The 8,805-nt window shown below is 48.6% G+C and overlaps 1 protein-coding gene across 2 annotated transcripts in view; it reads right to left on the minus strand.

Annotated features, from left to right (window-relative positions):
• LOC112570990 (fibrinogen gamma chain-like) overlaps positions 1-8,398 on the minus strand; it is a 31,362-nt gene extending 22,964 nt beyond the window's left edge. For both annotated transcript variants that reach the window (XM_025249759.1, XM_025249758.1), the window contains exon 1: positions 7,719-8,398. The gene's annotated coding sequence lies outside the window, so the exon portion shown is untranslated. The remainder of the gene's footprint in view (positions 1-7,718) is intronic.
• Between the last annotated feature and the right edge of the window lie 407 nt (positions 8,399-8,805).

Raw genomic sequence — 8,805 nt, forward strand, 5'->3', positions numbered from 1 at the left:
ACCATGGCTGACTGCAACACAAACAGCACCGGAGCAGCAGGAGAAGAAAGCATCGTTGAAAAACTGCTCCGCCAGTTGGAAGAGCTCCGGTCTGAAATTGCGAGAAACAAAGCAACGGGACCGACACAAGTGCAATTACTACCGCCCGCTCCTCTCCCGGAGTTAAGAACATTCACAGGACTTCCACCTACATCGCCCCAAGAAGTCACCTTCGAGCAGTGGAGAGTGCAGGCGCTCGAAGTACAAGACGACGCGCTGATGGAGGAGAAGGTCGGCTTCCTGAGACGAAGTCTGACGGGGGCAAAGACAAACAGTATGGCGCCGTCAGCGAACTGGTTGCAGACTTGCAGGCGCTGTTTGGATGGCTACGATCTGCAGACGACATGTACATTGAATTGTGCCAGACAAGACCGACCAGAGGGCAGTGCCTGTCACAATTCCTTCTGCAACTCTCCACAAAGATGTCGGTGCTAAAAACATTAGGCAGCCTGGCGGAAGAGGAATGCAACCGCAGGCTGTATTATGTTTTCTCCAAGGGAATCTCCGAACCGATGGTCGCCGTGGAGGTTCGCAATAAGTTTGGGATTCCTGGGGAAGGTAGACCCACCTTCCCAGAGTTATACCGCCATGTGCGGCAGATTGAGAGTTTAATTTCAAAATGTGATTCATCAAGTGAGAAGGGTGAGAGATGCACCAAAGCCCGTACAGAGGTGCGTGTCACCCATGTACAACAGGACAGACCGACCCGTAAGGTGAGAAGAAGCAAGTACTGTTTCAAGTGCGGGGAGGAGGGGCACTTTTATCGTGTGTGCAACAATCCGACGAATGCAGCGCTGGTGGTGCAGAGAGAGAGAGAGCGGCGGAGACAGGAAAGCAAGTGGCGAAAAAAACAGGGCCTCCCCGAAGTGAAAGGCAACACCACAGAGGGGCGAGTGCTGGTCCGAGAGGGTGACCGTGAGATCCCAGCCGAGACCGTGAGAAAACAACATCATCTCCTTTCAACCGCTGCCAATACCATCGAACAGGGCCTTTTAGAACTACGGCCAGTTCGGTTAAACAGTGCAGTGCTGGATATTCCTCCGCAGCAAACTGTGGAGCTGTGTGGTACCCTGACAAACACTCTGAACGCACCTGTTACAATCACCGCGCGTTCACAAGAATGGTTACCGGAAAATATCACGGTAGTGTCACCCAGTGTTACAGGGTCAAGAGGTCATGTGGCGATGAGAAACTCCTCTTCCAGACGACTTGTGACGCTGACCAGTCGAGTGGTGCTCTCGGAATTACACTCACCCGGCGCAGATCACACGAACCTCGAGGCGTTGGTGGGACCGAGCTGCGAATCACCCATCCGCATCGACGGCGTGACGTCACGCTGTTTGATAGACAGCGGCTCGCAGGTGTCTATTGTGTCGGAGTCTTTTTTCCGCAGAAATATGCGACATCGACAGCTGGAAAACCTGGATTCTACACTGCAAGTGATAGGAGCAGGCGGTCATTCCGTGCCCTATATTGGTGTTGTACGTGTGTCGGTGTGGCTGCCTAAAGATGTCGTTGGTGTGGACAGTAAAGTAGACACCTTACTACTTGTCTGTCCAGACACAGAATATTCGTCACGTGTGCCAGTGATAGCCGGCACCAACATCCTGAGAGCATACGCCCGGCAGTGCGAACGTATGGCGGGGCGGAACTTCACAAGACTACCGTTGTGTGACATGATCGCTCACGCCTACAGGGAGGCGACAGGTGCACCAAATGGACGCCTGTGCCCGGTACGACTGCTGACACCGGACATAACACTGCCACCCCGCTCGGTGACCGATGTCCGAGGGATTGTGTGTCATGGTGCAATCATCAACAAGGACGCTGTGCTGATCCAGGAGCCGACAGTGGAGGCGTTACCGGACGGCGTGTGTGCTGAGTGGTAAAGTGGCAACAAACACTCTTCCGCGGATTAGAGTGACTTTTTTAAACACCACTGATTCACCCGTTACTGTCAAAGGGAAAAGTGTGGTAGCGGACCTGTTGGTCAACGCCCCCATGACCTTTCAGCGTTTGATGGACTGTTGCTTGAGTGACATGAACTTGGCAGAGTTGATAATTTTTCTCGATGACATTTTAATACATGGCACTAACCTCCAGCAGTGAGAAGATAGAACAATTAAAGCTCTGGAGAGGTTGCGTAGTTTTAAGCTGAAACTTGACCCCGATAAATGTATTTTTGCCACCACTGAGGTCAGACACCTAGGATACCTCATCTCCGCAGAAGGCATTAGGCCAGACCCTGAAAAAATCGAGGCTCTGACCAGTTGGCCTGTCCCCAAAACAGTTCGAGATGTTAAAGCTTTCTTGGGGTTTGCAGGATTTTACAGGCGCTGGGTTCCCCAGTTCGCGCAAATTGCCAAGCCTGTGAACGACCTTACTGTTGGATATGTACCACATAAGCTCAAGAAAACAACTAAGAAGGCGGGTGCACTCAACCTGTCGTCAGATATATCTCACCTGTGGGGAGAGCGAGAACAAAGTGCATTTGAGTCCCTGATCAAAGCACTGACTGCAGAGCCGATGCTGGGCATTGCTGACCAGTCCCAGCCCTTCATCCTGCATTGTGATGCCAGTGGCACTGGCCTTGGCATTGCTGACCATTCCCAGCCCTTCATCCTGCATTGTGATGCCAGTGGCACTGGCCTTGGCATTGCTGACCATTCCCAGCCCTTCATCCTGCATTGTGATGCCAGTGGCACTGGCCTTGGCATTGCTGACCACTCCCAGCCCTTCATCCTGCATTGTGATGCCAGTGGCACTGGCCTGGGAGCCGTGCTGTACCAACATCAACAAGGCGAACTCAAGATAATTGCATACGCCAGCAGAGGACTCAACAAGACAGAAGTGAACTACCCTGCACACAAGCGAGAATTTCTCGCTCTGAAATGGGCCATGACAGAGAAGTTTCACGACTACATCTTGGGCTCCCGCGTCACCGTGGTTACCGACAACAACCCGCTTTGCCATGTGCTGAAGAATGCAAAGTTAGACGCCGTTAGCCACAGATGGTTGTCATCCCTGTCACTGTACGACTTCGACCTCGTGTACAAACAGGGCTCGACACACACCGATGCGGACGGGTTGTCAAGGCGACCGCAGGACCCGCCAGAAGCAGATGAAGAATACAGAGACACCTTAGAGAAAGTTGGGTTCCTCCTGGAGAAAGCGAGGAAACTTCAAGACGACAATCCACAAGTCGTAAATCGAAGTGCAGTTGTGAGCATACTGACAGCCAAGAGCGCAGGAAGGCCAGTACAGTCCATCCAGCAGACAGCCCGGCACACCACGCCCATGTCACGTGACAATGACGTCACTGACAACTTCACCCCAGCCGTCGAAGCTGTCGTAAGGGACCCAAACACCATTCCAGACGGCATCTTAGAGCCGGAGGGCGGGGAGCAAGACTTCACCACCCTGACAGTCGACGACTGGCGGAGGTTACAGCAGCAAGACCCTCACATAGCCGCTGTCTGCCAGGCGCTCAAAGAAGGAACTGACCTGACAGTGACGGGGCCAGAGACCAGGATATACGCCAGGGAGAGGAAGAGCCTGGTGCTAGAACATGGTGTGCTCTACCGGCGTGTGTCTGACGCCACATCAACCCGGGTGCAGCTGGTGGTACCCCGCTCCATGCGACAGGAGGCGATGAGAGGTGTGCACGACGAGCTCTACCACACCCACTTTGACGATGCCAATCGACACGCACGAATGCGTTTTTTCTGGCCGTTCATGGCGGCTGATCTCAAGCGGAAAATCCAGTATTGGCAGTGGGACGCACGCGCAGAAAGCACCCATGTCAACCATCGTGACATCACACCCACTGGAACTGCTGACCATAGATTTTCTTACCATTGAGGTCAAAGGTGAAAAGCAGAACATACTGGTCATCATGGACCATTTTACGAAGTTCGCGCAAGCAATACTAACGAAAGACCAAACAGCAAGAACGACAGCCAGGACTCTGTGGAACGACTTCTTCGTGACTTATGGATTCCCCGGCAGAATTCTGTCTGATCAAGGTCGGGATTTTGAGTCAAAACTCATCCAAGAACTGTGAAGCCTGGCCGGAATTCAGAAATGCAGGACCACGCCCTATCACCCCTGCGGAAACCCTGTGGAAAGGTGGAATAGAACGCTGATCGGTATGCTGCGAACTTTAGAGACTGAACAGAAGAAAGACTGGAGGAAACACTTGAAGTCTGTGGTGCATGCCTACAACTCGTGTATACACAGCAGCACAGGATTCTCACCCTCCTACCTCTTCTACGGACGACACCCAAGACTGCCAGTCGACCTGGCATTTGGCCTGGACATAGGGAAGCGACAAGGGAAGAGTTGCAGGCAGGATGTGCAGGACCTGACAGAAAGACTCCGTAGTGCATACAGAATGGCCACAGAGCAAATGGAAAAGGCCTCTCTTAAGAACAAGATAAGGTACGATGCAGGAGCTTTGGCAGCAACTTTAGAAGTGGGAGACAGAGTCCTGGTCAAAAACATGGAGCCACGTATTACATCCAAAGTGGATGATCGCTGGGAGCAAGGAGTTTTTGTCGTATTGGACAAATTGAACGATATACCGGTGTATGCGGTTCAAAGAGAGGATGGCTCTGGACCAAAATGGACACTTCATCGGAATCTATTGCTCCCAGTGGGTGCATTAGGCTGGGCATCACCCTTGGTCCAGGAAAGAACCACCAGAAACAACAATCCCAGGCAACGTGCAAACGAAGCAGCAGTCACACCTCACGATGATGGAAATGATGAAGATGACGAACTGGTGCAATTTCCAGACATCAAAGGGGGTTTTGAGTTGAGGCCAGAGGCACCAGAGTTTATCCCAGCAGCGATACCTACAGAAAACCGACAGGAGGGAGTAGAGCGGGAAGATGAAAGAGAGGAGACAACAGAGAACGACAGTGAAGAGCAGCAACCTCTACGCCGCTCTGACAGAATCCGCCGACCGGTGGACAGACTGAACTTAATGCACCGATGTGCCAGTGGAAATCAGTCGGACAGGGCGAGGTTGCATGGTGTCCGACAGGAGATGGCAAGTCTTTTATCTTCTAGTCAGAAAGCTCCCCACCAGGTGATGCAGTCTGTATGGTTGGCCATAAATGAAGTAATGAAGGTGTTGGAGAGGTGGTTTAGCTTACCTGTAATGGAAACTGATGTGTGATCGGTTGATCCTTTTCTTTAATAACTTTATTTTGACAGACACCTTTAAGGGTAGTTCTGAAAATTTGTATGGAATTGATGTACATGGAGGTGTAATACTGGTTATGTTAACGAAACTTTGATGTATATAATGTTGCAGACTTGTTCAATGGGAAATCTTATTTGGTATTAGATTGATGTTTCTGTTCTTTCGAATGGAAATCGAAAGGAAACATTTTTTTTCTTTCGCCCGGTAAGTGTAGCACTCGTAGTGTACGAAGTATAATGTCTTTGGGTTGTAGATTGGCATCTATATTCTAGAATGTTCAGCACGGCAGCAATGTAAAAGATAGAATGTCTTGTGTGAGGGAGGAAATGATGTTCAACAATGTAGCGATGTTCAAAAACGTCTTTATTGCGACGAAATAGAATGTCTGTGCTAGAATGTTCGAGGGTAGGGAGAATAAATAGCAGGGCTGACAGTGGTGTGGGACCTTTGTGAATTGGAGAGAGAGAGAAGTTAGGCCAGCTGCTGAGAAAAAGATAGTGAATTAAAGAAAACTTCAGTGTGGAATTCAATCTCTGTGTTATTTCTGGTACGACAGCCACTCTACGTAGCCACTTGACGTGTGGGTTACAGATGCTGAGAAGAAAATCACAAAGATATCAAGACATAGTTATAAGGCTAATTTCATCTAGAAACTGTCAGGAGAGAGCTAAGATGGCGTCTGACATAACCGATGATTTCATCAGACGTCAGCTCGCTGCTGTCATCTTCCCGTGATGCCGTGCGTGTGCACGTCAGACAACGCACTGTCTGCTTGTGACCGTTGTAACGACTAGAGGGGAGATCATCTTGTGAAGAATAATAAAGAGAGGAAGAGGCCTTCTTGTGCCTCTTTGGTTTTGTATATTCTCCTATGTTTTCTCTCCATCTCTATTGGTTTTATTTCTTTGCAATCTAAGATTACATTGTATCCCAGCAACAACGAGAAGACTGCTGCTGCCTCCTGCTGCTGGTGGATTCCTACATCCTCACCAACCGCCCTAACGACCTGTCGCCTTCCTTCTTTCAACACAGACGAGCTTCCAGTGGGTTTGCAAATAACAAAAATACTCCAAACTATTATCACAACTAGTCACTGAATAGTTCGAACACTCCTAAGGACCATGCTCTCAGTGCTTAACAACAAGAGGTAAACATGGACAGCATATGAACTAGTAAATAATAAACAACAATACTAATGTTGAATTAAAACAAGTACAGAAAAGAAATACATTTTATCTTTCTGCAGCTCAGTCCAACAGGTACAGTCCACAAAGCCGTCACACACGAGCAAGAAAGGAGCAGAGAGCTCTTCAATCAAGTGTACTTATTAATATTTATTACAGATTATCCTGGAACTGACCCTAGCTGTGTGTGTAGATAGACGATGACAAACTAAATGGATGATGCACAGTGGCTGACATCTCCAATGACCATGACCCTACAGCCAGGTGGGGTCAGATCATCAGGTAAACGTGCAATGTATAACACAACAAACAATATAGCACAGCGGCGATGGTGGACAAAGGATTCTTGTCACGTGACGCTGATTGTCCTACTAACAACCTCTTATCTCCCCTGTCAACAGCTGCTGACTGCGGCATGAAAATGAGGTAAATATTGAGAGCATGTAGATCACGTGACTCTTGATGATCTGGAATGTTTTGATATCTCACCAAGCGTCGCTTGACAGTTCCTACCTGTCATCGATGTTGTCAGGTGTGAGAGGGCAAAGCGGTTTACGCCGAGGCAGCAGCTAAGACCACGTGGCGGCAAAACTAATGACACATGCAGAAAAAGAGCTGCGACCCCGAGACGAGACCTGAACCCAGTAAAGCTGCTTCTCTCTGTATTGGTGACTGGTGCTACCTGGCCACGGCACTCGAGTCAAGTACACAGAGGACAGAGAGGCAAGTTTGGACAGAAACAGTAAATTAATAAATAGTCAAGTAGGCACAAAGACCTCCATGTCAGCGTGCTTGACAAGGTCGGGTGGCTGCGACATTTGTCTTTACAGCAGGACGAGCATCTCCGACTGCACCAATACAGTAGAAACAGTTGCCATCTCCACACCTGACAGTCTACACGAGGTTTCAGGTGTGGATGACTTGCTGGCCACCTCTTGTAACTATTTCCATTTGCTCAGGTAACAGACGACCTTTGACGGGGATATGCCGTGTACATGTACTAACCGAACTTAATATTGGAGAAGCATAATGACAGAAATAACTTACTTTACTTTAAACACACAGTGAGTTAAATATCTCACCCATAGGTCAAACATCAAATGACAAAAATGTCTTCAGGTCGACGATAGTCTCTAAAATAAATCCTCTTCACATAAAACCTGCGGACTAAGTAAATTCACCTTGAGATCGAGAGACAGTTACTAAAATAACTGACATTTACATCAAAGCCATGTGAGTACAATAATTAACCGCAGATTAAACACATCATGATTAAAGTAACTCACCCGGAGATGGTCTTTGTGAGAAAGCTGTTAGTGGAAGTACATCCCGAGGAAAGCAGCGTCTGAGACGAGGAGAGGTTAACAACTGCTGGTAGTCTGCACGTGTGGAGAGGGAGATATACCAGGAGAGAGTGAAGAACCAACGACAGCAGCGATGCTCACATGAGCGTGCAAGCCCCTCCCCCACACATACATGAAGTACAGGAACGACAGCAGCGATGCTCACAACATCAGGATGCAAGCTCCTCCTCCATACATACATCAAGTACAGGAATGAAGGCAGCGATGCTCTCACGATGCATGAGTATCCAAGCTCCTCCCCCACACATACATGAAGTACAGGAGGCTCCAATGCACGAAGCTCACGTGTCTACAGGTCACTGAGGTCAGGCAGCGGGTCAGGTGTCAACAGACGTGGACGACAATGAAAACATCATCACCGGAGAACGCAATGAACTGGCAACCTGCCAACAGAAAATACCGGAGTGAATTCCGTTCTCCACGTACTGACGACTAAATCACACAAACAAACACACAAACACACACATCATGAAGCCTTGACACAGACACACAAACATGAGCTTGAATACATATCTTACATCCCAGCAACACGCAAGGTACGGACACACAGACACACATATATAGAGAAGCACGCACACAAATGTATAAACACACATTTCCTCCCTCAGTTACTCTCTCTCTCACACACACACAAACACACAAAGACACAAAGACAGGGTACAGTCAGGATATGACAATGGTGTCCAAGTGTCTGAGACACAGAGCTCTGGCAGCTGGCTGTGGGTGAGCACAGAGAACATCTCATGAAGCTCATCCTTACTTCTGTCGTTTACACAATGGTCATGGTGTTGTTGTGTAGCCAGGTATCTCAGGTGTGAAACACAAACTGTACGGCAGCTTAGTATGACAGTTATTAGATATTTACAGACATTGCTTGTGTACACATCTTATTTACTCTCTTTATTTATTGTTATCACAAGAGGAGCCATGTTCAAATAATGAACATACAGGACAACATACTTTTTTGGACGTTAAATTAATATTCATTCGTTCGTTCACACCAAACCTT

This window comes from Pomacea canaliculata, linkage group LG8 (genome assembly GCF_003073045.1).
Source record: "Pomacea canaliculata isolate SZHN2017 linkage group LG8, ASM307304v1, whole genome shotgun sequence".
Taxonomy (NCBI): domain Eukaryota; kingdom Metazoa; phylum Mollusca; class Gastropoda; order Architaenioglossa; family Ampullariidae; genus Pomacea; species Pomacea canaliculata.